Below are 26942 nucleotides of genomic sequence, written 5' to 3'. Positions count from 1 at the left end.
TTTGAAATTCATACTTTAAGAAAAATTAACATATGCCTTCATTTTACAAAGACCATCAGTTCTCTTTCACCCTGATCTATGTCATTTGAAGTTTTGCTGGAGCTGGGTAGTATTTCAATTAGGCAGCTGTTTTCCCTCACTGAAATTCTTTCGATATCTTGACTAGTAGAGCTTAGTGAGGATGAGTAGTATCAGACACATATACTCAGGAAGTGAAAATCTCATATTGTTTACCCCCTGGAATATACATGACACCTACCCTTGAGTGATTCTATGAGGCTCCATCGGTAAGTCTGAAAAGCCGGGCAGGTGATGGACACTGATGCTTATTTCATCCTGGCAGAGGCAATGAAGGAATTCTCCTGACCGCATGGTATTCAATACTGATGCCGGCAAGTGCTTTACTATTTCTCCTGTCATAACTATGAGTGTGTTATTCCAGTGAAGCATACATAGCTCATTGTGTGTGTAGTTTGACAAAACAACTTTAGAGTTTCTGTGGAAATCATTTGTCGTTTGTTTCTAGTTCTCGGCTTTCCAATATAGCTGGGAAACCTTGAGCACATCCTTCTCCATTCTGGACTTTGGTTTTCTCTGATGGAAAATCAGGCTGGACTCATAGTCTCTGAAGTCTCTTCTGGTGTTGAAATTTAGTGACTTCATTTTAAGAATTCAGTCTCTCTCGGTTGTCAAAAGAATTGCACATTCCTTTGGTACTCATTAAAGTGATTTCTACTGCTACCCTCCTTCCATTATTTATATTTGAAGAACAGAAGTCTGCACTCCCTCCCAGTCAAAAGGAGATCTACATGCTCTGTAGGAGAACAAGAGGGTTTTATATTTGTGGTGTTAGTATGGGAGAATAAGTATCAATTTCCTCTGGCCATCTATAATAGCTAGTTGAACAAGTGAGTCACATCAGGATTCTATCTTGAAGTGACTAATGAGGTCTTCCAGAGTATGGAACGGGATTTAGCCTATTGTCCTAGAGTCTAAAGCTGAGGACAAAATTACTACGTACCCAATAGTCTTAGGTGAAAATACTATGGAGCAGGTGAGAGCAGACAATTTTCTTTGGGGTTAAGAAGTTTAATAACTCAGCTCCTTGCTCCTAACTCTACCCTCAAGCTAGCATAAGAAGATGGTTGAGAATGTTATCCACCTCTTACAAAGTACAGGGCCCAGGGATGAGAGGCCTAAAGCCAAATGGCCCCCCAAATCACTTGCAAGCAAAGACTAAGTATACTTGCAAACAGTGGAGTCAGAAATCGTATTCTCCATCTTTATGTTTGCGGAGCTTTAGAACCTGCTGATGCCTCTGGCATCCAGATAAGAGCAAAAGGTGGAGAAAATGCTCCCAAGAACATTTTGGGAGCTTGGCCTTATGGTTTTTATGACTTGTTAATTCTTCTCCTCTACCAAGGGAAAGAAAAGTGTGATATTCGAACTGAATGGTAGTGTCCATCTCTGATTTTTGAATAAGGATGAACTGTTGAGCCAGTGTGTGCCACAAAGATAAAGGGGGAGGTGGCTTTGGTATGCCTGAGAAGGACGTGGAGGGTCATTTCTCTTGTGCCTGGGGCCCAGGATGAGGGAAACAAAACTTCAGCTGTGTCTGTGACTTCATAATGAAGAGCAGTGGGCTTAGCTGAGGAGAAGGGGCTGTGGGCAGCTACTGATAAAGGCATGCTCAACTTGCTGGCATATACCGAGAGCATATCATGTGAAGACTGTCACCTAAACAGAGATCAATAAAGATCAATAAGAACAGACTAAATCAGAGTCAGACCTTCATTGGGAGTCAGAAGACCTTGCCTTGGCCTAATCCCTATTCCTGCAACTTGAGCACCACCCTGGAGCCCATGCATAGAAAAGAGACATGGAAGAAATGTTCTAAGGCCATGTCAGATCCTTTTTTATTTCAGGGAGCCACAGCCAGGGAGGTAATCTGACCTCAGGTACAAGAAAAGATCAAACTTTGAACTGAGTTGAGAATAATTTTTAAAAATGAAAATAACGAAATTTTATATGTAAATCTTTACATGAAAATAAACAAATAACTACAGAAATGAAGCTGTTCTATTAACACAAGGTGACAGAGATACTGAAACGGAGCCAAGATATCTTGATGTGTTCCCAGCATGATAGAAGGATTCATTAGAATATAGTTGGAGATAGTTATCTGAAAACACAAATTATATTTAGACCTTCAAGAGTTAAGCCTCCTCTAAGAAAAGAGCCAGCCTTCTCCTTTACTCACCTAGAGACAGATTTGGGATGGAACTCACTACTTTGGCTTTAAAGCCACAGAATATACTTTCAGTTTCCCAATTTTTCACAGCTGTTCCAAAATTCTTTCTCCAAGTTGAAAGATTCAGAAAGGAGAGTATGAATGAGACACAGATCATTTACTGAGGCACACATGGCAAAATTCCATTTCTTAAATCTTAAACCTGGAGGTAAACAATTTCTTCTTGTAGTTTTCTAGACCCCTACCTTACTCCCAACCAGACCAAGTATTTGGTCTCTGACCTGTCTTAGAATATTAGGCCTCCTATTGCAGGGACCTTACCCATTGACTTACTTTCAGTTACACTTGATGACTTTCAGAGGCGGATTCTGTTGCATTCTCATGCTAGTGTTACACAATCTGACACTGTGTACTTACAGCTCCTGCTCACTATCTCACTGAGACTCACTGCTTGCTGTTTTCACAGAACATTCTTTGAATATAAAACAACTCACTGGTCCCTATGGGAGAATAGGATATATTGACCGTTGACTGCTTCTTTCATCAACACAGGATTTCTCATGCAGCATTTAAATCTAAATATTACAAGGAAAATATAAAGAAAGATACTATCTTAAACCTAGAAAGATTTTAGGAGGAACTTTTTATTATTAAAACTGGCTACCTAGACAACCTACAAAACAATCTGAGTGAGGAAAAACTCTTTCAAGCTAGATCAGCTATAATAATAAACTTGTAATTATCAGATCTGAATGAAGAGATAAGTAATCTTTATTGTAAGATGAAAGTCTGTCTATGCATTTCAGTTGTCAAAACCATGACTGAGTCCGTTGAATTTTTCCATATCTCAGATGTTAAAAATTTAAATCTCCACTCTGTCTCTTTCTAGCTGAGCTCAAACTTAGTCCCATTTCCTTTTAAAATACCTTCTAATTGTTTACTGCAGAATATGGTGCATAGAAAATGCTCAAGAAAATCAGTTGTTAATATTAATATGGTCATCATCAATAAGATATGATTTTAAAGATACTGATATGCATAGGCATACAACCTGAGTATAGTTTTCTTTCATGCCGTGCCTGCATAGGTGGTTTGTGGCTTTAATCCATTTTCAGAAACTATTAGAGGAAGATGGATACAAGTCTTCCCTTTATTATAAAGAGAAGGAATGAATTACTCATATTTTGCATAAACTTCTGACTCATTACATTGCTTTAGAAGAATTTTGTGGAAAATTAAGAGTGCTACATATATAAAAAGCCATTTGGAACAGAACTACATTATTGCTTATGCTATAAACATTATAAGCAAATACAGTAAAATAGTTGTTTTCTCCATATTTCTTACTTTATGCCCTTGGCATCTATACCCTGCATTATTACTAATACAGTTTTGAGTTCTATTTATATTAAGTGAACAGATTGTGAATGAATTGGTTGGCTAAGAAATCATAAAACAACAAAAGCAACCTCTGAAGGCACTATGGCCTTGCTGCTAAAGTAGAGGCCAGGTGGCTATAAAAATAGACCTAAAAAGCCAGTGGCTTAAACAAAAGAACCATTTATTTGTGCATCGTGCAATCACTAGGAAGTAGGCATGCCGGACCAGGTGTTAATCTCATACTCAGAAGGAGGAAGAAAGAACCAGAAGAGAACACATTTGGTTCTGAAGGCAACTTCCATATTTGGCACATGTCACTTCACAGATATTCTAAAGACCAGGACTCACATAGACACATGTGGCCACACAATATCATCTTTAACTGTGTGCTTAATACTGTTAATATTGAAGACAGAGATTGTGGGAATGTTGGCTTAAAACCTATGTCCAAATATATCTTGAGCTACGTCTACATTCACAAAGAACTGATTAAAAACAAATAAACTGGAAAATTTCTGAGTTTTCAAAAGAATTATATTGTTAACCATACCAGAAATTTGGCTTATAAAACCCAATGGTTCCACCTCTAAGATAACATCAGGGCCCAAACCCACAGAAAGGAAGTGTGAAACGTGTAATATGGCAAAGGAGACAGTACTGTGTCTAACTCATATGTGGATATGTAGAATAATACAAAAGGAAGATTTATTCCAATGGAAAGTTTAGGTTTACAAAGGACGATAAGCAAGAAAGCTCCCCCTTGACAGCAGGACTTAAGTCTCAAGAAGAAACTTAACTCCATGTCTACGGAAAAAAATGCCTCATGATTTTGCCCTGTATGTTATCAGCCAATTACACCTCAAATTTTTCCATTTTCTAAAGGGGAAAATATTGTTTTATTTTTATTTCCTTTTTTGTCTTGCTTCTCTGATTGTTCTTATGGTTATCTTGTTTCTTCTCCACCCTCATGTATTAGCAATGTGGTACCCAAAATATTAATTTATTAATCACTGGACCAGGCAGCGTCAAATCCAGACCTAAGGGAGAGGCTGTGAGTGACTCAGATTTGAGGATGGCATGGCTTCTCGACCAGTCCTAAACTGCTTAACTCTGGAGCATTATCTTCAAGGTAAGTGGATGTGTATCTTGCCAAGTTACTATATTTGGGGGATCTCTTTATTACAGTAGTTTAGTCTGTGTTTTAAACCAAGGGTCTACAAACTGTGGCCCATAGGCTAAATCCAAACTGTCACATATTTTTGTAAAAAAAAAAAAAAAAGTTTTATTAGAACACAGCCATGCCCATTCATTTACATTTACATACTGTCATGCCTATTTTTATGTGACAGGTGCAGAGTTGAGTAGTTTTAACAGAACCTTTGGCCTGTTAAATCTAAAATATTCACTATCTGATGATGTACAGAAAAAGTTTATTAACTCCTGGTCTGAACTCCAAGCAATGTAAATATATGGGGAAAAGACAATGTACAAAATGGCTAAAATAGCTATTTCCCTGAGTCATGAAGATCTATCTCCTTTTCAAAGGTTTTCTGGTGGAAAAGTAAGAAAACAGCAGGAAAGAGAGAGGGTGAGACAGAGAAAAGGCTCTGTATTCTTCTTGGAGTAAAATAATGAATTTGATTAGCTTAATTAACATCTCCAATGTTTTCTCTTTGCTTATGTATTACTACCAAGGTCCTCAGTTTTGCCTGTAGGCCTTGGCCTTCACTACTACCTTGGTAGAGAAAATCATCTTAGAGTCCCATGCCTTGTATAAACAGAGTTTAGCATTCTCCAGGTGTGAACAACTTTTGATAAACCTAACACTCAGGAGAAATTTTCCAGGTAAATGGCAGTAATTTCTCTTATCCTGGCAATCCTACTTCTGCTTTACCGCTTTTACAGTCCTTTTAGTATTCAGTGTCACTTAGGAAAATGTTCTTCAATCATCCAGGAACCTTACTAAAGCCGTTGCTACATCTTGATATGAGCCTACGGAAGCCTACTGAAATGTAGCCTCCTTTAAAGTCATTTTGCCTAAACTTTTACTCATCTTGCTATGGCCTTCATTAAATATAGTTGTATCTTAGCTACAGTGCACATGACCTTGAATATGCCTAACCAATCTGATTCCTTTCATCACACCTGAAACTTACTTCCATTCATTTTTATAATTATTCCAGTTACTTACCTATCATTTTAAGAAAATCCTGCCATCTGGCCACTTTATAAAACCACTTTAACAGTTAAAACACTATATTACATTTTATAAGATATTCACTTTGTCTTTTCAAATTACTGTCACATGCCTAATATAACTGAGGGGATAGTCAAGAGAGTAAGCTCCTATAAGCATATTGAAAGCAGTAAAGTCTAACCCTCATTAGCACTTGGGAATAATTGCTGCTCTATGTTGCTAGAGGAATGCTGGGAGTCTGGTTGTCTTTGCAGCTTGGGTAATCTAATGATATCTCATACTGGGCTTCTAAAGATAACATTATCTAGAAGTTCTTAACATCTAATTTAATCACTGATAAACTTGATGCTCTACTGAGTTTTTATTGAAGTGGGTTTTCTCAGGTTTTTTGTTTTTGTTTTGTTTTCAGCAAATAGTACTACCCCATCTATACTTTCTCCTGAGTTGTGTTTCTTCAGCCAACCTACCTGAAGTTATCTAATAATAGTTGAAATTTTCTACCACAGAGTATAAAAATAATAGATTAAGGTTAGTAAACATAAAGGAAATTAAGGGATGGTAACTGGATATAAATCATGTTACACCAAAACCATACTTTGAACCTTTTTTTTTTTTTAATCAGGGAAAGGAAAGAAATTTTGGAAGTCTTTTTCAAATATTGTATCTGTTCTCTTTATGTACTAAAAAGCACTTTGGACAAGGTTTTGCACATGTTTTAGTAAGAATATTTTAGTCTGAACTCCTCACGTTAAATTATTGTACCTTGCTCTATTGACCTTTAAAAGGCATAACAGTGTGTGGGCCTCTATAAGTTGTGAAAGCATATATTACATGTGGGAGTATTCTTTCCATCAATTTTTCAGGTGAATTGGAAGCTTGAGAAGTTTGTATGAGACCCCAATAAAGTCTGGAGGCCTTATCCAGTTAGGTCCAAGCTGTAGTCCAAGATCACATTTAATGTTATAGTTAATATCCATGTTTAATAAGGATTCTGTATGTAATCTCTGGCAAAACTCAATTAGAGAGTCACAAAACAGAACTTCTAGGTTTTAGGAAAAGGCCAAGATGTCAAGATGAAAGAGCTCACTATTTGAAACGTTTCACTTTCTGGCATGCTACTGAGCAGTAACTGAAACTGAAATTAATGGCCAAATGACCACAGCTACTTATCATGAAATGGGTATTGTGCAATTCACCAACTCATCATTTTGGGCAGGAGCATCAACATTCCATTATCTGATAAAAATTGTGTTGTCAGAATTGAACCCAAGCACTTACAGAGGGCCCAGAAAAATTACACAAACAGTTGGTTCAGAGATTTATTACATCTGCTGCAGTAATCTCTCTTCCTTAACTTAAAACTATGGCTTCATGGGAAAAAATTCAGGCCTGATATACACTAAGGAGATATGGCCTAATTAAAGATATACATGGGTAGCTGGGTAGGGTGCATGCCTCTTTGGTCAAAATCTAGAGGAACAAATCATTTGGGGTTAGCTCAGATATAAGGTAATACCTAAAAGGAAATAAATTCAATGCCATATAGGTTTGATTCAATGGTACTCTCAGACAAATCATTTGCTGGTGGACATCCATCCTGAAGACCATGTTTGTAATTAATGTGCAAGCTATTTTGATACTCTTAATTCAGATTCTCATTATTTCCTACTCTCACGTGCTTTGGTGAATTTAGCACAATGTTATCAGTTAGACTCCAAAAGTATCACTTTGACTGTGTTTACTCCATATTTGGAAAGACTAAGTGGTAGATTCTCTACTGTCCAACAAACTGAAAATCTCATTTGAAGTCTCCATCTTAACATCTCTCTAAATTGCTCTTCTATCTTGATTTCTATTTATTTAATAATTCAAAATCTACATATTTTAAAAATATAATAACTGTTTCTCCTGAGCTGTGATCACACCTCAATTTATACAAATATATTTTTGCCCTATTCCCAAACTTTTATCTAACAAAATCCTAATGAAGATTTAACTGTTATTCCATAAGATTTATTTTGTTATGACTCTAAATTGGAGGTGATCCATTCTGGATTTTTCTGTGTCACCTGTTCACACAGCCCTTGTATGCCACAGGGTATTAATGGCCCATGAAAGTCTTTTTTTTTTTTTTTTACTTTTTATCATTTAACTTTAATTTCCTTATGATATACCAAATATATGAGTCCAAGTTAACCCTAATATCATGTATTATAAATATCAATGTTTCTTCTCTCATCCAACCTGACTTCTAGATTATAAGTTATTTGAATGCAAGGTATTTATATGATTTTTGTTTCAATCTTTTGTTGCTATAAAGAATATACCAAATCTTACATACACTGGCCAAATCATTGTAGAATAAACAAGTCCTTAATGTCTACAGTGAGTTTCCTTTGGAAAAAAGTGGTATTAAAGTACGTTTCCATTGCTTAACATAGTCCATTAACACTACAATAAAAGATTTCTTATTACATTTATTCCAGGATAATTAACTATTTGAGTGGTAGAAATAGTGTAGATATATTTATCATTTTTGCCATTACTATAGAATTTGTTTGTAAGAAGTAAATAACAAAATGAGAGTCAAAGAAAGAAGACATTAACTTATTCTTGACAACTGTTTGACTATGAAAAAAGATTTTTTTGAACCATAAAAGATATGACATAAATGCTTATATAGCAATATGAAAGTGTTAAAATCCATTAACACTCAAATTGGAATAATAATTCAAGTCTATTTGTTGCAACATAAACACGATTATGCAGAGAGAATTTATGTACAACTTTAATATTCTTTAAATGTCATAAAATGTTTTGAACATGATTAAATTAATAGAATTTGAAAGGCAAGCAATGTCATTTATGTTAATGTAGGGTTAATGACATTAAATGGAAAATAAACTTTTACTTCAAAAAAAAATAGCAAAGTCCAGCTAAAAGGTAAATAAATGCTGGAATCTTGAAAAAGCTACACAATACTTGGTAAATTTGATAAAATACACATAGCCTAAAAACTTTAAGCCATGTATAACTCTGTGTGCCTATAAATAACACTGTCTAGAAATAATTACTGAATTCTTAGCAAATTCAATTCAACAAATTGAATCTCAGATTATAATTTTATAAACCTTTACTCTGATAAGGATGATAAATTGGGGAAAAAAAGCATATTGTCTCTTATCTTATGCAAAGTTACCAATAGATTTAGATAGCAACATAGCAATTTATTCATGGTCACTTATAGACTATGGATGGCCACACACATTACTAGCCAACAAAAACTGGAGCTGGGAATTAGGCCAAATATAAAAGGGTTTTGCAGGTACATTCAATCAAGTAGTTCAACGGACAAGTCCAAAGAGGATAATTAAGGGCAGATGGTAATTTTGCACATTTACTCAACACTCAGAAACAGAAAACACTAGAGAAATAGCAAAATTAGTAGGATGATAGTGTGCTCAATGTGATACTGGCAAAGTTTGAGGAGCCTGTTGCAAAACATCCGAGAGGAAATGTGCAGTAAACAACCAGATCTGTGTACCTGGAATTCAGCAAAGGTTTTTGAAATAGTCATCAGTATTTAAATGATTATTGAAGCAAGAGGAGACAAGGGAAATCAGCAAGAATAATCAGCATGGAAAGAGAAGATTAGTTAAGTATACAAAATACCAATATGTAAAAGAAGAAAAGGGGAGAAAGAATCACCCATAAAGGAGATAGAGTGGGAATAGCCAGAGACATAAAGGAAAAAAAATCAGGAGAATAGGATATCAAGAAGGAAAAAGTTATACATTTCTCAAACACCGCTTAGAGGGCAAGATGTATGAAAACTGATGACCTATGTAGTGGCCATCGGAATAAAAAGACATTGATGATCTTGGAAGAAGAATTTTAGTGAAGGAAAGAGGGGCAAAGATTTCCATGCATTGAAACAAAACTATGCTCTATGTATCTCAAGAACAGAACACATAAAAACTACACCAAGACGCATCAAATTAAAATTTCTCAAAACAATTTTACAAAGAAAATCATAAAAGCAGTCAGAGCAAAAAAAATATATTTGTATAGGAAAAAGACAAGGATGATAAGCAAATTTTTTTCCACAAACAATGGAGGAGAGAAAATCATACAACAACATGTTTAAAGTATTGAAAGGAAAAAAAACCTGACAATCTAAAATTTATACCCTTTTTAATATCTTCCAAAAATTAAAATGAAATACAGACATTTGAGACCTATAAAAACTTAAATAATTCATCAAAAACATACCCTCACTACAAAAAATAATGTTGGGGCGTCTGGATGGCTCAGTCAGTTAAGCATCCGACTTTGGCTCAGGCCATGTTCTTGTGGGTTGGAGCCTGAACTGTGTTCAGTTCTGAGCCTGTGTCTGACAGTTCAGAGCCTGGAGCCTGCTTCAGATTCTCTGCCTCCCCCTCTCTCTGCCCTTCCCTTGCTCATGCTCTCTCTCTTCCTCAAAAACAAATAAACATTAAAAAAATAATAATGTTAGGAATTACTTGTCTGCAGAAGGAAATATGGATCAACACAAAGGAATGGAGAGCACTGTAAATGGAAGTTTTTTAAATGTTTAACCCATTACATTTCTAGGTATTTACTCAACAGAAGGAACATGTACATCCACACAAAGACATACAGGATTGTTCATAGCATCTTCCTTGTAATACTCCCAAATTGTAAAGTTTCTAATGTCCATCAACAGGCAAGTGGTTAAACACCCTGTTGTGTATGACACTACTCAGCAATACAAAGGAATGAACTAGGGGTACATGCATCAAAATAAATGAATCTCAAAATAATTATCCGGTTTAAAACAAACCAGATGTTACAGATAAAAACTTTTATTTTTACAAAGTCTATAAAAAGTAAACCAATCTATAGTATAGAAAACCAATTAGTAGTTGCCCCCAGGACCTGCATTAATAATTTCAATATCATATGAAGAATCATTAACAAAATTAGCAGGCGAAACACATATGCACCAATAGAGAACAAAGACAGTTGTCTAATTAAAAGATGCCTTGTAATTTCAGCAGTGTAAAACTTTGAAGTTCAAACCCACTGGAAAGGAAAGAGGCTGCCACAGGAAAAGTGTCTTTGATAAAATGGGCAATTAAACACAACATGCCCCCAAAAGAATATGATTAAAACTAATATTTGGCTGTAATATGTATTTTGGAAAATGATTGAATCATGTACAAATACAGGCATTAAAAGCTTGAATGTGATATTACTGTGATTTTACTTTAACCAAAATTTTACTTCAGTAGTAGGAGGGCTTTTGATTCACTTCCTTCCACTGCCCATGCTGGTTATTCAAAAGGACCTTAAAATGGCATTTCTTTCTTATTTGTTTCCAGGGAACACAAACGTGCATGTATAGCAAATGGGAAAAATCATGTCTGTCTAATCAAATAGTTGTACCTGTTAAAAGTATCAGGAAATAATGTAGTGAGAATGTGATTTTTTTAAACTTTATTTATTTTGAGAGAAAGAGATAGAGAGAGTACATGCACACAAGCAGGGGAGAGGCAGAGAGAGAGGGAGAGAGAGAGAGAATCCTAAGTGGGCTCTGCAGGGCAGAGCCTGATATGGGGCTTGAACTCACAAGCTGGGATATCATGATCTGAGCCAAAACCAAGAGTCAGACACTTAACTGACTGAGCCACCCAGGCGTCCTAGTGAGAATGTAATTTTTAAAAATAGGTTTTATATAAAATGTGTGTGCTACATAAGATGTGGGATGATGATCTCTCTATTACATAGCACTATAACTCACAAATAGTAGATAATTAAATAAACATTCATTTATTTCCATCCAATTTCAGAATATATTAGTAATGGACCATGTCTATTTTTAGATGCTTGCATGATAGTGCAGTGAAATATAAATATTATACACTACATTGTTATTACTAATTCTTTGCCATGAGTGACACAGAACAGGCACTATGACTCAGAATCACCAAATTATGATCATTAATGAACTCACAAATTGTCAAAGTCCCGTTCATCCAGATATCTGACCATTTCCTGATTTTTTATGTACAAAAATAAATTGCATTGATTAAACAACTTTTGACTTCATCCTAATTCTCAGTTTCTTTTCCTTGCTATTTGGCAAAGAGGTAAAATAACTATCTGGTGGTGAGCCCAGCCCTCTTTGTAATGGCCTCTGTGGGGATGAGTCACATGCCATGCAAGATCATATAAATTAGCCAACATGTTACCATTCATTTTCCCTTCCTGGAAAAGCAAAAAAAAAAGGCTAAAGTAAGTGTGAACATTCTGGTCTTCCAAAGAAGCATGGGTGATAAAGCCTAAATTTTCCAATGGCATGGCTAGTTTCACTGCTAACATCCGCACATACACATTCATACATACCCACCAACAATCAACACACTCAAGATACAGCAAGAAGGCAAATGCACATGCTATAAAGACACACTTTTTAAAGCTGGGGTGGAAATGAAAAGAAATGCCAAGCTACCAAGATTTCTACCATACCCAACCGAGTCCTAGTATTACAATTTCTTCTGAATTCATGTAATGGTCTATCTTCTTCACTGATATGAGGCCTGACCCAAAGTGTTAACAGAGTTTTTGGGCTTAAGGTGTGTTTTGCAGTTTCAAGCAATTTTTTCAGACCTTACATAAAGTAAAAATTCTGACTTACAGCAAATCAAATTCTTTTAAAAATGCATTTCAGAGCAGTACATGGTACAGGGGAGCCTTCTTGGGAACTCTCAAAATGCTACCACATAGATGAATGCCTACCACCTTTATGAAATCTCCAGAAAAGTCTGGAATTAATTGTTTTTGGAATTCTGAAAGGAGGTTTAAGTTCACAAGACTTTGAAGAAACTCTTTCAAATAAAGAATTGTTCACAATGCCAAAACAATAAAAATTAGAATCTCAAAGTTACAGAGAAAATTAACTTGTAAATTAATTTAGATTTAAAATCTTTAGAAATGGAATAATGGAAATGTATAGTATATCTGCTATTTCATTGTGAATCTTAATATTCAAAATTGTATGTCATATTCAGTTTTAAATCTTAAAAAAGCTATTTTAATAAAAAATTACTAAGCATGTTACTTTTGCCATTAAGAAGTGATCATGGATTTTTAAAAGATAAATGATTTTTTCAGATGAAATTATCTCTCATGTAAATATTGATGACAAATATTTTTAAATACATGTTATAAAGGTAAATGAATTATTACATCGCTACTCTTACTGGTGAACTTGAAATAGCAATATTTCAAAAAGTAGGGAAAATATCAAATAGCATTAAGTCAATCTATCAAAATTTCCATTTCTCACCCTCTTTCCTAAACCAATTCCAGAACTAAATGTACCAAGTTGTTAAATCAATAGTTTGAAAGAGCACATCTCCAGATAAATGCAAACGATGACAAGACTAAATAAATCTGATTACATCCTTGCTACAAAAGTTATCTCTGAGACCAGTAAGGCATACATGAATGCCTAATTGCTTTTGCTTATTTAAACAAAGATGTTTAACAATTGAAGAAGCTTGTAAAAGTCATTTGGTCTCTAACAGAGTAAAGCAGGGAGAAAGTTTATTTCCGTATTTCTACCATCTTCGAAAGTACCGCGAGAGGAAGTCCAATTATTTGAATGGGCACATATTGTGTCCAAAAAGCTACCTACTATTGGGCTGCAGGAATAAAACAGCCAAGGAAATATACCTTTTCTCTAGATTCTGAGAAAAATCACACAGGTTTTTCAAGGCCAAATAATAAGGAAAATGTTTGCTTCAAATAGGTATTGCAAAATATATATTACATTAAGATCAAGGGAATTTTTTTTTTAATTCACTTATTTCTTTTGAGAGAGAGAGACCGTGGGCGTGCATGAACGGGGCAGGGGCAAAGAGAGAGAATCCCAAGCAGAATTTGTGCTGTCAGCGGAATCTGACGCAGGGCTGAACGCCACGAACCTTGAGATCATGACCTGAGCAGAAACCAAGAGTCCGACGTTTAATGTGCCACCCAGGCACCCCAGGATCAAGGGATTTTTTTTAAATAACAATAATGTCAATGTATGGGGAAGGAATAGATATTGGTGAGAAAACAAATTGTCACATTTCTGGTGGAGGGGAGATATAACATATAAATCTGTAAAAATATATGTATGCTAATCTATCAATTTTACCTCTGAACATTTATCTTAAGAAAATAATCATGACTATATATAAAACATTACCTAGAAGAGTGAAAATTTTAAGTACCCCAAATGCCAAATATAGAACATTAAGTAATGTGATATATTCATATAGTAAACTACTGTGTGGTTATAAAATGATGTAAAATGTATTGAGATAGAAATATATTAAGGAAATATTGTTAATTGAAAAACAAACATTATTTATTCCCATCTTTTTGAGGTTAATGTAAAAATTAATAATTAGAGAAGGCATATATTGAATTATTTCTTAGCAGAAAATTAACTGCTCTATTTAGATATCATGGATCCTGTTCCAGATCCTCAGGATTCATTGTAAGGATGCATTGTTTATAGATCATGGAACCTTACTCTTATCTCGACCATGTCTGATAAATCCAGGCAACCATGACCATTTGGCCAGTCTGGACCAATTACATCTTTCTCAAAATGTCTTCTGAGAATGTATTCTATAATTTTGTCTGTAATGTGTAAACTTGTGGGATGTCAGAAAAAACCTCTGTTTCCATGTCTGGAAAACAGAGAAAGATGATCTGTCAGGAAAAGAGATTGAAAACATTAACACTCAGGGAGAAGAAAATATCAGAGGCTGAATAAAACAAACAAAAAACAAAAACCAACCAAACAAACAAAAAAACCCAGAGCATTCTGGTCTGTGAATCCAGCTCATGTCTCAGTCCTAGCTGCAGTCTTTTTTTTTTTTTTTAATTTTTAATGTTTTTTTTTTATTTTATTTTTGAGAGAGAGAGACAAAGTATGAGTGGATGAGGGATAGAGAGAGAGGAAGACACAGAATCCAAAGCAGGCTCCAGGCTCCAAACTGTCAGCACAGAGCCAGCTGCGGGGCTTGATCTCACCAGCCGGGAATAATGAGCTGAGCTGAAATTGGACAGACACTTAAACCAACTGAGCCACCCAGGAGCCCTAGCCCTAGCTGTAGTCTTAAGTTTAATGCAAGAAAACCTTGTATCCACATAATAAATTCCTCATTTCAGCTAACGTTACCTTCAGTAAATTTCTATGATATGTCAGTAAACATTTTCTCTGCAAAATTTCTGGACAGATATTCATCCAAATGTTAATAGTGGTTATGAACATGAAATAGAATAATAGGCATTTTTTTCTTGTGTATATTGGTATTCACAAGTGAAACTTTTGGAACTTTATATGACAGATGTTTATCAGTGGTTACTTCTTGGAAGGAAAGAACCACCTGAAAGTGATGAGTCAAGGCTCAAATTTGGTGTCTGGGATGGGGAGACTTTTTTAGCATACATACTTTTCATATTTTTAAAATTTCATATGTCATAGTCATATATACTCTGCTAATTCTATTTCAAAATTGAGCAAATATACTTTCCCATAAATCATATAAGAAAATCATGGGGGCCGTGGGTGGCTCAGTCAAGCGTCCGACTTTGGTTCAGGTCATGATCTTGTGGTTTGTGAGTTCAAGCCCCACATCGGTCTCTGTGCTGACAGCTCAGAGCCTGGAGCCTGCTTCAAATTCTGTGTTTCCCTCTCTCTCTGTCCCTTATCTGCTCATGCTCTGTCTGTCTCTCTCTCAAAAATAAATAAACATTATTTTTTTTAAAAGAGAAAAATTATGAAGGCAAAGAGAGAAAGAGACAGACACAGAGTGAAAGATCAAATGAGACAGAGAGACAGAGAGGCAAGGAAATGAAAATAAAAAGCAATAGATGGAAATAGCTTCTCTCTGACTCTTGCGTACGCACTTGAGTACATTGATACTGTGTGATTAAAAACCGATAACACTAAAATTCCTTTCTGAATCTGGGGAATAAAATGAATTTGTTATTCTAAATAAGAAGACGTGACCTTCTCTTTCATTGGGATACTAGGGTATCTGCATTGTTCACGGGGGAATGAATTTGTTTCAACCGTATACAACTGTATTCTCAAAATAGTCATAAAAAAACCCAATTATAATTTTCAGCATTTACCAGAAACTAAATTAACCCTACAAAATGCTATTTCAATTCCATTTCTATGTCTCTGCCAGTGGATTATGTGATTATTTATGAGGCTGCACAATGAAGCTTTCAGCTGCTACATGTTTTGAAAGTCCATTTTCAAGATTAAAAGGCTATAGAACTGAAATTTATTTGTTCAAATATAAAAATTTATTTGTACTGCCAAAAATAGCAGTACACTTATAAACAAGGGAAACTTTATAGGTATATCAAAACAGAAAGTGTTGGTTCTTTAATTTCTGAATTAAATTTTGTTCTCACTTATATAGAATGACCAAAATATTAAAACCATTACCTTTTAGAGATAAGAATTTCCTGATGTAACCTAGGAACTGGCAGCAAATCCTAACACTAAAACAAAATAGAATTTTGTCTAGTGATTTTCTTGAGATTAAGAGTCATATTGAAAACCTCGATATCGATTAATCTCTGATGAAAAACAGCTTAATGAGATTTTTTCCTTTAAAGTCATTTGCTGTGAGAAGTATGTATCATCTACTGCTCTTGACATGAATTCAATCTATTCTATCTTCCATAAATGCTTTCCTGGGTACAATATGACAGTAAGCCATAAAATGAAAAGGGCTTTGCTGTGAAAATCAGCATAAATCCATTCGCTTATTTTAAAAACACTCTTCCACTCTCCATAGTCATGAGAAGAGACTTTTTATGTCAATGAACTTCTCTGTTGCAAAACAATTCATTGCTCCTGTGAGACAAAGCAATGAGTGTATCCACTAAAATTGCAGGTGTCAGCAACTATGTCAATCAGATAACAAGTGAGTGATGCTTATTAAGACAGTGTCTCTCCATCTTAGTACCTGAATATTCCAAATTTGTAAAAAGCATGCTAACACATATCCTTTATTAATTTTCACAATTCTGACTGAGTAATGAGGAAAAGTTTGGTGAACACTTTCATTCACCTGCTACATATTTCAAGGAGGAAGTGGTTAAAAAATCCATATTTAAATCCAAAATATTATCTTTGCATTTTCAAATAGGTAGTAATATATCTTAACATTTTTATGAGTCCCAGAAGACACATTTTCATGCCTCTTTTGACAAGTTTATGGAAATATAAATTTGTTTTCTCTTTGGAATAAGACACCTTGTCATTGTCATTCCTCAACTATTTATCTTTGTATTTATTCATTCCCACCATAAGTGTGTTGGATTTAGATTAATTTAATAGGAATATGCTGGAGTTTACCATTGTGTATTCTACTGAGATAATGGACTTAGCAACAATCATTAATGCACCTTCCGTAAGCCCCACTCATAATAGTGCCCATACCCTCTCTTTTCATTTTGTTATGAAGGAACACAAAATAATGTTTCATTCTAACATTTAAAAAATACTAAATTACGGATACATTAAAAGTTGTTAATAAGACCTACCCACCCATTATAATGCTTCCCATACGTAATTTTACATGACTTGATAGTTATATTTCAAAATCAAGATATATTTTGTTGCTTGGATGAAATATGATCTCAGTAACAACTGTAACAATAACATAATTCAGAATAATTATTCAAGATGACACTCTAAAGCAACATGGTAATTGCATACATTTTAAATTCATTTTATATGCATAATTTTTTTGCAGAGAAATATAAATGTATACTTACTACAAACTTTTAACTTATAAATGTATATATTACCAAAATCTGGGAGGAAACTGCCTGGAAATATGAGTCCAAGGAGAAAAAGAAATGGCCATTAAATAAGTTGCAATTCATGTGTATTTTTACATGGGAATAGAATTACTATGATATAGACTCTATTTATTTCCTGGACAGTCTGGATTAAGTGTAAAGTTACCCCCCATTCTAACTTTTACCTATTAGAAGAGGTTGGAAATAAAGTACATTTTTAGCAAGGAGATGTACTCTTGAGATTTGAAGGATGGAATGAGCCCCAAGTCTATTTCCTACAACTTCTTGCTGTTAGGTCTGGTAAGTAATACAGGGGAGACATGAAGTCATTCTGTAGCAAAAGTCTTTCCAGCGTCCATTCTCTAGCTTCCCAGATGGGAGAAGTAGTTATATCAGGAATGACTGCCGCTTCTCGCCGTAGGCACACACTAAATGCAAGCCTCTGTGGAGCAATCCAGCATTATTTTGTGAATCATTCTTAGATGATCCAATCTAGAACTTTCTCCCTCAGAACTCCCACTAATATTGTAAACACCAACATGCCTGTTTTAATTCCTTTCCTATTTAAAAGAACTGGAGTCGTTTGAGCTTCTGACGTTGATCTATGAATGATGCAGTATTTCGTAACAGAATTGAGATAGGATGGCTCCTTGTAATGGAACTTGATTTAAAAAGGTAAATGACAGGTTGTAAGTTTTAGCTTCTCAGCTCAAGGCAAATTCTGTGGACCAAATTTCTATTCTTATGACTACTCTACAAGATCTTACATCTTGAAAATCTTGCAGAGGAAAAAAAAAAAAAGACAATGAATTCTGATATGATATGGCAAGCACTGTATTACAATGTAAGTTAAATTCACAACCATTCCAGATGTACTAAGTAAAATTTCCCTTATTTATCAGAAAGACTGAGACCTACATAATTGTAGTAAAGACATCTTGATGAATTGAAATGAGTGTGCACATCTTGGATACAGATGTTTCTGCTTTTCCCGTGTCCATTAAGACTAATCCTATCTTGTATGAAGACCTCGCAATTACTTTACCTTAAGTATTTTCCTTACAAAAGAACATGCCCTATACCTTACACATTTTTACCACATGTTTCTGCATCCAGTCCTAAATCAGAGCTGGATCTCTAATGACCTAGCAAACGATTTTGAAGTCTGAAGGAGAATATCTAGATTTTGCTAATTATTATCAGAAGCCTGAAGAATATATGTGAGGTTATGGTAGCGATAGACAAGAGGGAAAATAATAAATAGATTGGATGAAGACAGTAACTGATATGGACATATTCGTTGATATTTTGCCTAGTTCTAAGCATTATTGAAAGTGTAATATTGAATCTGTATTATTTTTGAATTACCAATTTTTTCTTTCTATACTGTCAGCTTTTGCTGTATGTACTTTGGGGCTCTCTTGTCAGGTTCTGTGTGTTTATAATTGTCATATTTTCTAATGGGTTAACACTTGTAGTGTTTAAAAAGTTCCTCCTTATACCTTGCAGCACTTTCTGTTTTAAAGTCTGGTTTTTTCTTATAATACTATCAGCATTCTAACTTTTTTATAGTTGCTATTTGCATAATTTATCATTTCCATCCATTACTTTCAATCTGTTTGTGTATTTGCATCTAAAATGTGCCTCCTATAGACAGTACATAGTTAAACAATGTTTGTTTGTTTGTTTACTCCTATGTAAAAACAGTTGTCTTTCAATTGGGTTTTTAATCCATTCACAGTGTTAAAATGGATATAGTTGGATTTATATTTACATCCTGTTTGTTTTTCTCCTCTATTCCTCCCTAAGTGTTTCATTTTTCATTGAGTATTGCCTAGGGTAACATATTAATTTCTTTGATGATTTTTTTCACTGTATTTTTTTAACATTTATTTATTTTAAGAGAGAAAGCATGTGTGGGGGGGGAGGGGCAGAGAGAGAGGGAGGGATGAAATCTCAAACTGATAGCACAGGGCCCAATGTGGGATTCCAACTCATGAACTGTGAGATCATGACCTAAGCCGAAATGGAGAGTTGGCCGCTTAACCAACTGAGCCACCCAGCAGCGCTTCATTGTATTTTTTTTTTTTTTTAATTTTCTTAGTGGTTGCCCTAGGTTTACATATATATCTTACCTTATCTGTATTTGTATTAAATGTATAAATAAACTTAATTCCAGTGAGATTAAAAAAATTTTTTTTTAACGTTTATTTATTTTTGAGACAGAGAGAGACACAGCATGAACCGGGGAGGGGCAGAGAGAGAGGGAGACACAGAATCGGAAGCAGGCTCCAGGCTCTGAGCCATCAGCCCAGAGACCGACGCGGGGCTCGAACTCGCGGGGCTCGACCTCGCGGACCGCGAGATCGTGACCTGAGCTGAAGTCGGACGCTTAACCGACTGAGCCACCCAGGCGCCCCCAGTGAGATTTTAAAATGTTATTTCCATATAGCTCTATTTTCTCTTTCCCCTTCTTATGTTATTACTGTGATACATTTTACATTTATAAATGTCACAAATCCAATAATGCATTGGTATGTTTATTACTTTGTATAATTTTAAGTCTTTTAAAAAAGCTTTGAGAAGAAAGGAAAACATGCGTATATTCAAAGAGCTTGTTTTATTAATCCTATTATTTACCATTTGTTTATTTATTCATTTCACTTACACATAAGCTATAATCATTGAATACATGGTTTCTACTATTATTTTGAACAAATTGAGAATCTGATAGGACTCTTATAGTTAAAACTGACAAAAGTGTGAGGGACCCATGTGAGACTGGCCCTTCCTGGAGTTTTTAATCTTACTTTTTCATATGAACCTCCAGCAACTTATCAATTACAGCATAGGTATTTGTACCTGGGTACTGGTTCCCATTGAGGTTTCTCCTCTTGGCAAGTTGTGATTCTCATGACCTACCTGTCTGTCTCTATAATTTTGGAGGCAGTGGTTTGGCCTATGACCTCAATTCCCTCATGGATCTAAGAAGAGTTGTTGATTTTTAATTTGCTCAGCTTTTTTCTTGGTGTTAGGATGGAGTGCTGACTTCCAAGATCCTCTCATGTCAAACTGGAAACCAGAAGTCCCTCCATTCTTGTATTTTTTTCATCACATAATTCAGTCAAAGGCTTCAAACTTACAGAAATTTGAAGTCTATAACGTTATAGTATGTCTTTGAATCTGGTCACATTGTGTCTTTGAATGATGTATCTGTGGTAACATATATATGAATAAAAATGCATTGAAGAAAACACTAATGTCTTTATTCCAACTGAGTCTCAATCATATGAAAAAAAATTTAAAAATCAGTGAATGGCGGTTAATTCTCATTTTGTGCCTCACTGCATATGGTATATTTAAAATGTATATATGGTTTAGCCTTAATAATTAATAATTATCAAGAGAAAGTACCTTATCATTGCAAAAATTTTTGTGTACGTTAATTCACGTTGCTTTTTTATTCCTCTATTTATATGTTGTTGCCTATAAGGTAGCATGTGTCTCAATACCTGGAAGTTCATTTAATAACCTAGTTCGTTATACACTTAGTGGGCCTCATAGGCAAAGTGGTGAGTATGTGGTTTTACCCTATTTTATTATTTTTACATATAATATGTGATTGTGTACCTGATCTAAAGCTACAAGAACTACAAGGAGCTCCACTAATCCCATTAACCTGCATATTGAAATCCAAATTGTTTAAGAATAGTGAAATAAAACAATTTACAAAATACAAAAATAGAAATATAATTTCTCAATCTACAGTTCTCAATAAAGAAAATTTTACTTAATTGTTAAAGCAAATCAAATTTTAAAAATTGTGTCAATCAAATGTGTAATGAAACTTGTGAAGGCCAAGATGAGATTAAAAAGACTAACTTTACCCTTCTTCCTTAAACAAAGTGTAACTTAAACAAAATATATGAAACAGCAAATTTCAAAATATATGCACTTGGGTCACCTCCAAGGCAAGACAGTATCCAAGAAAGAAGGCAAGCTATCAAGGTGAGCCCAGTGAGCTCTCTAACTCTCTTCTGATAGATCATTTCTAGACTGAAGAATAACAAGAAACCCATACCAAAGTACATATCATTCTTTAATTGTTGAAAAAAGTGATAAAATGAAAGTATTAAAAGCAGGAAGAGAAAAGACATTATATACAAAAGAGCAAAGATAAAAGTGATATCAGTCTTCTTGCCAACAATGCAAGCTAAAACACAGTGGAGTGCCATATTAAAGGATTAAGTAAGAAAACCTTTTTAAATAAGAATATATATCCCAGAAAATTGTTTTCAAAAAGAAAGGTAAGCTTTTCTACCCTTGTTCATAATGTAAAGCATTGCAAAGTATATCATTCCTAAAAAATAAGAAGAAAAATGCAAATAAATTCCAAAATCTTAGCTGTTTTGGTGACCATCAAACAACTGAAGTTGCCTAGCACCAACAAACAAGCAATGATATTTCGCTACTGGGGAGGGGCAAGAGTGTGGTGTTGGGAGCTCTCTCTGTCAGGTGTAGACCCCAGAAAGTTGAGAACAGAGCATGAGCATTAGATTAGGAAAACTTGCAGGCAACCAGTTCCTGCTCAAAGCAGAAGGTAAGAGAAGCTCATCACTAGAAGACTATGAAACTGTACTGCACTGAAGGTGATAGAAGCAATAATGGTACCCAAACCCAGATCATCTTCCAACTAGCTTGGCCCAAGTGCCTGCCCTGAGAGCATAAGAGGAGAGGAGATATAAGTGCTATTTATCTCATTCTTTACTGTTCTATGTTCAATGTCCAGCAGGAAGTCAAAATTATGGGATACACTTAAAACAAAAATGAAAACAAAAACCTCTTATTGAACAATAAAGAAATCAACAGATTTGGAGCTGATTCAGATGCTGGAATAATTGCAGAGGAACATTAAAATAACTATTATTAATATATTAATAGACTTAGTGGAAAAAGACATCATGTCTGAGGACAAAGAGAAACGATGACTCAAATGGAAATGCCAGAAATAAGAGATGGACACTATCTGGGTGACTAGGTGGCTCAGTCAGTTAAGCATCTGACTTGGGCTCAGGTCATGACCTCACAGTTCGTGGGTTCAGGCCCCACATCAGGCTCTGTGCTGACAGCTTGGAGCCTGGAGCCTGCTTCAGATTCTGTGTCTCCCTCTCTCTCTCTGCCCCTCCCCAGCTCATGCTCATACTCTGGGTCTATCAAATATAAATAAACTTTAAAAAAAAAAGAGATAAACAGTATCAATAATAAAAATATTAACGGTACAAAATAAAATGAGAAAACATTTATTTGATATGCTGTTGATTATTTTACTTTCAGTAACCCAGAAAGCCATATAGGTATGTGCTTACTGATGAATTTTCCCATTCACAGCATTTCCAATTACATTTTCGTTGTTCTATTTTACTGTCTCTGCATCCTCAGTATCTTTTCTCCCCCTAAATAGGAGGTAAGACAAGCAAGTGAACTTCTTAGTTTTCTATCTTGCATTGGATATATACACTCATTTATATATTTTTCCATATATGTATTTATGCATGCAAATATGTGTTATACGTGAGTGCATGTACATGTGTGTATATATATGTGTGTACATGTATATTCACATGGATTCTGATTCCGACAGTTAACATACTTGACCTCCCTTTCAATACTAGGCCTCTCATGAATTTCTACAGAGCTATCTTTTTAAAACAGTAAAAAATACTGTTTTTCTTCACATAGTCTCACTGTTCCTCCAGCAAGCAGACCTGTGTGAACTGAGTTCACACATAATTTGTGAGTACCCTGAACAGGAAGACCTTCACAGCAGAACACCCTGAGGTTTATGGAAATACTTCTCTTAGGATCCAAATATCCTGAGTAACAGAAATATTGTCCCTTGTGGCTCTCCCTGGCAAATCTCCTTGCAAACTACTCCAGCAAACTGATAATTTAGCATACATTTTCACAGAAAACTTATCAGGCTTGAACTCCTCCTAAGGTTTTATGAGTTGACAAAATTTATGGAAGCTTGGTATTGGCTAAGATTTTCCAGCAAACAACCAATCAAATAAATGCTATTTGACTGCTTGATTGTATATGGATATGTATGGAGGTATCTATGTATGTGTGCACACATATATCCTGGCAGTGAATTCCCTAGTCCTAGTCAAACCTTCATTCAGTCCTGGCAAACACCATAAAAGACCCCTTAATAACCACTCAGCTGAGTCAGTCCTGAAATCCAGCTTTTAGAAATTGTTAAGGTAAAAAGAGAGAGGGAGGCAAACCATCAGAGACTCTTAAATACAGAGAACCTGAGGGTTGCTGGAGGGTATTGGGTGGGGGGATGGGCAAAATGGGTGATGGGCATCAAGGAGGGCACTTTTTGGGATGAGCACTGGGTGTTATATGTAACTGATGTCATTAAATTCTACTCCTGAAATCATTACTATCCCATGTGTTAATTAACTTGGATTTAAATAAAATTTAAAAATTAAAAAAAAAAAAGAAAATGTTTTGACATCTTTTTTTTTTTTTTAATTGACGCACAGTTGGCATACAATGTTATTTTAGTTTTAGGAGTACAACATAGTGATTTGACAATTGTATGTATTACTCATTGCTGACCACAATAAGTGTAGTCACCATCTGCTGCCATACAGAGTTATTCAAATATTACTGACTATTAAAAAATAAATTGTTCGAGTTAGTAAATATTTATTGTTATAAGTCACTTAATTTTGGAGTAATTTGTTATGCATCAATTGATAACGGTCCAGTGCCAATAAACCCATATATCACCACTCAATTAACATTAATTAGAGTCTTTGCTTTCCTAATAGGGGATAAACGTAGTAAATGCCTTTTAGTTGTAAAGGTCTGGCAATATTACTTGTCCTTCAAACCTCACCCGAGTGCCTAGTCAGGCACTGTGCGGGATCAGGTTTCATGCCTGACAGTAACACTATTTCATTCAGCACTGAATATTTAGAAACTACTTGTCTGTTTTGTTGTTGTTGTTGACAGCATCACTGTAAGGTCAGACTCCTTTTTAGCAGATTTTTTTTTTCCTGGCCAGTAATTTCCCTTTTCAATCACTCAAGACACATCATTTTTCTAACTGCAGGTGATCTGTCAAGTTTATTTCTTAATATCAGCATTTATTGCTGCAGTTCACACTACTTTTGGAGCACCTATGTACACGGACTAAACAGATATTAAATTCTGTATTTTCTTTATTTGACCCCCCAAGAAGTGTTTGAATAAGAACTGTATCTCATTGTTTTGTATCCTCAGTGTCTCTTTCTTTCTTTCTTTCTTTCCACATTTATTCAGGATATAGTTATGTAGAATAACTTAGTAGTTCCTGAGCTCCTCATGAATATATCAGTAGAGAGAAAACAAGCAAAGCACCATTGAGTAAGCAATCACATCATTTCATGTTACAAATAGTTATAAACATAATGGAGAGTGGACTGTAATAGAGAAAAGTAGGAAAAATGCAGATCCTATGTCCCTCTGAGGAGGCAATACTTATATAGACTTCTGAAGAAAGGGAATAATTCAAGCAGATAAAAATACAAGGAGAGAAGCCCGAGATGAAGGATACTATGATGCAGCTTAAGGAGTTACCTCCTAAAAAAATCACCAAAATAACCTGTTGATTAAGCAGAGCCTTGTTGATCAATTACTGTATAAAGAGAGACATCGGCCTTGACAGATACCTAAGGTCAAGGTTAAGGACAAGATATTTTTTATTGCTGCAGTCCAATTTAAGGCAGAGGTTTCAATGTAGAGCTTATTTTCATGGACAAACTTCCTTATATAAAAATTCTAAGGTTGATAGAAACAGAGTTGAGGTTTTAAAATGCACTCAGAAGAATAAACAGTTGTTTGATAAATCCAGTTGAGTGAACTATCATTCTGATAAAAGAGTCTTTTACCTTGATAAGGCCAAGCTAAGTAACCTGTTTTTCAGTTCTAGAACTTTTTGAAACCTAAGATTATTTTTCCCCCTGGGCAAGAATTTGTGGACAGTAAAATCATGTTTAGGGAGCCAGTTTTCATTTTTTTGTCCTTTTAAAATGTGTGGCTCTAATGTAGATAATTTAAATTTTCAGTAAGAGTTAAAGTTGTAAGAATAAAAAGACCAGATTCTAGTGCTTGCTTCAATAGCATGTATACTAAAAAAAGGGCCAGATTCTATTTAATACCCATTAGAGCAGGAGGAATACATGCCCAGTGCACAAAATCATCATTGCTGTGTCTTAATGAGAATATGATCCTGCTTGCATTCTGTAAATATCATTCTAGCTTTTGGGTAGAGAATGGATCAGAGAGTGAAAAAGGAAACAAAGGTGACATTTTGCCTCCAGTCTAGTTCTATACTAGGTCGAACACATCAAGTTTCTCAAACTATGAGAGTTTCATATTTCTCAAAAGAAAAGGGTTATATTTCTCAAAGGCCTACATTTTAAGATGACCCCAGAGTGGCAGATCTTCCTAAAAGCAACCTTGAATTACAAAGAAATAGAAAATGCTTCATAAATAGGAATCATGTGTTTTTAAGAGACATTCTCTCTCTCTTTTTTTTAATGTTTATTTATTTTGAGAAAGAGAGAGGGAAGGGGAGGGACAGAGTGTGGGGAGAGAGAGAGAGAGAGAGAGAGAGAGAGAGAGAGAGAGAGAGAGAGAGACAGGGAATCCCAAACAGGCTCCCTGCTGTCAGCACAGAATCCCATGAAGGGCTCCACTTGAGGAACCAAGAGATCATGACCTGACCCAAAATCAAGAGTCAGACACTTAACCAACAGAGTCCCCCAGGTGCCCCTTTAAGAAGCATTCTTAAAGCCTTGCTTCTTGAAACCAGCATAAAATAAGAATGTTCCTGTATTTTGCAATTGAATATGGATATTTTTTTCCTTAAAAATAAAAACACTGACCCAAACTGTGTTCAATCAGAATTGCTGACAGCCTTGAAATGACTAGACCTATAGGTACCATCATTGGCTCTTTCTGCGTGGGAGACTTTGATTTTTTTTTCTTTTTTAGTGTATTTCTCCTATCTGAAATGAGTGGCTTTTCTCCCTCATCATTTCAAACTTATTTTTGAGAAATTTTGTTTGATTGTTTAACAATAGAGAGAGAAGTGGGGCAACAAATAGAGAAGTTATTGTAATTATACAAGCAAACTACTATATTTTGGATGAGTTTGGAGGAGTG

The 26942-nt window shown here is 35.0% G+C and overlaps 1 pseudogene; it reads left to right on the top strand.

Annotated features, from left to right (window-relative positions):
- The first annotated feature begins 1206 nt into the window (after positions 1 to 1206).
- Positions 1207 to 26942, top strand: part of LOC106985088 (tigger transposable element-derived protein 1-like) — a 48973-nt pseudogene continuing 23237 nt past the window's right edge.

Source organism: Acinonyx jubatus, chromosome B3 (assembly GCF_027475565.1).
Source record: "Acinonyx jubatus isolate Ajub_Pintada_27869175 chromosome B3, VMU_Ajub_asm_v1.0, whole genome shotgun sequence".
NCBI classification, from domain to species: domain Eukaryota; kingdom Metazoa; phylum Chordata; class Mammalia; order Carnivora; family Felidae; genus Acinonyx; species Acinonyx jubatus.
Note: the sequence above shows the minus strand (reverse complement) of the source record. Positions and strands in the feature narration are given on the sequence as shown.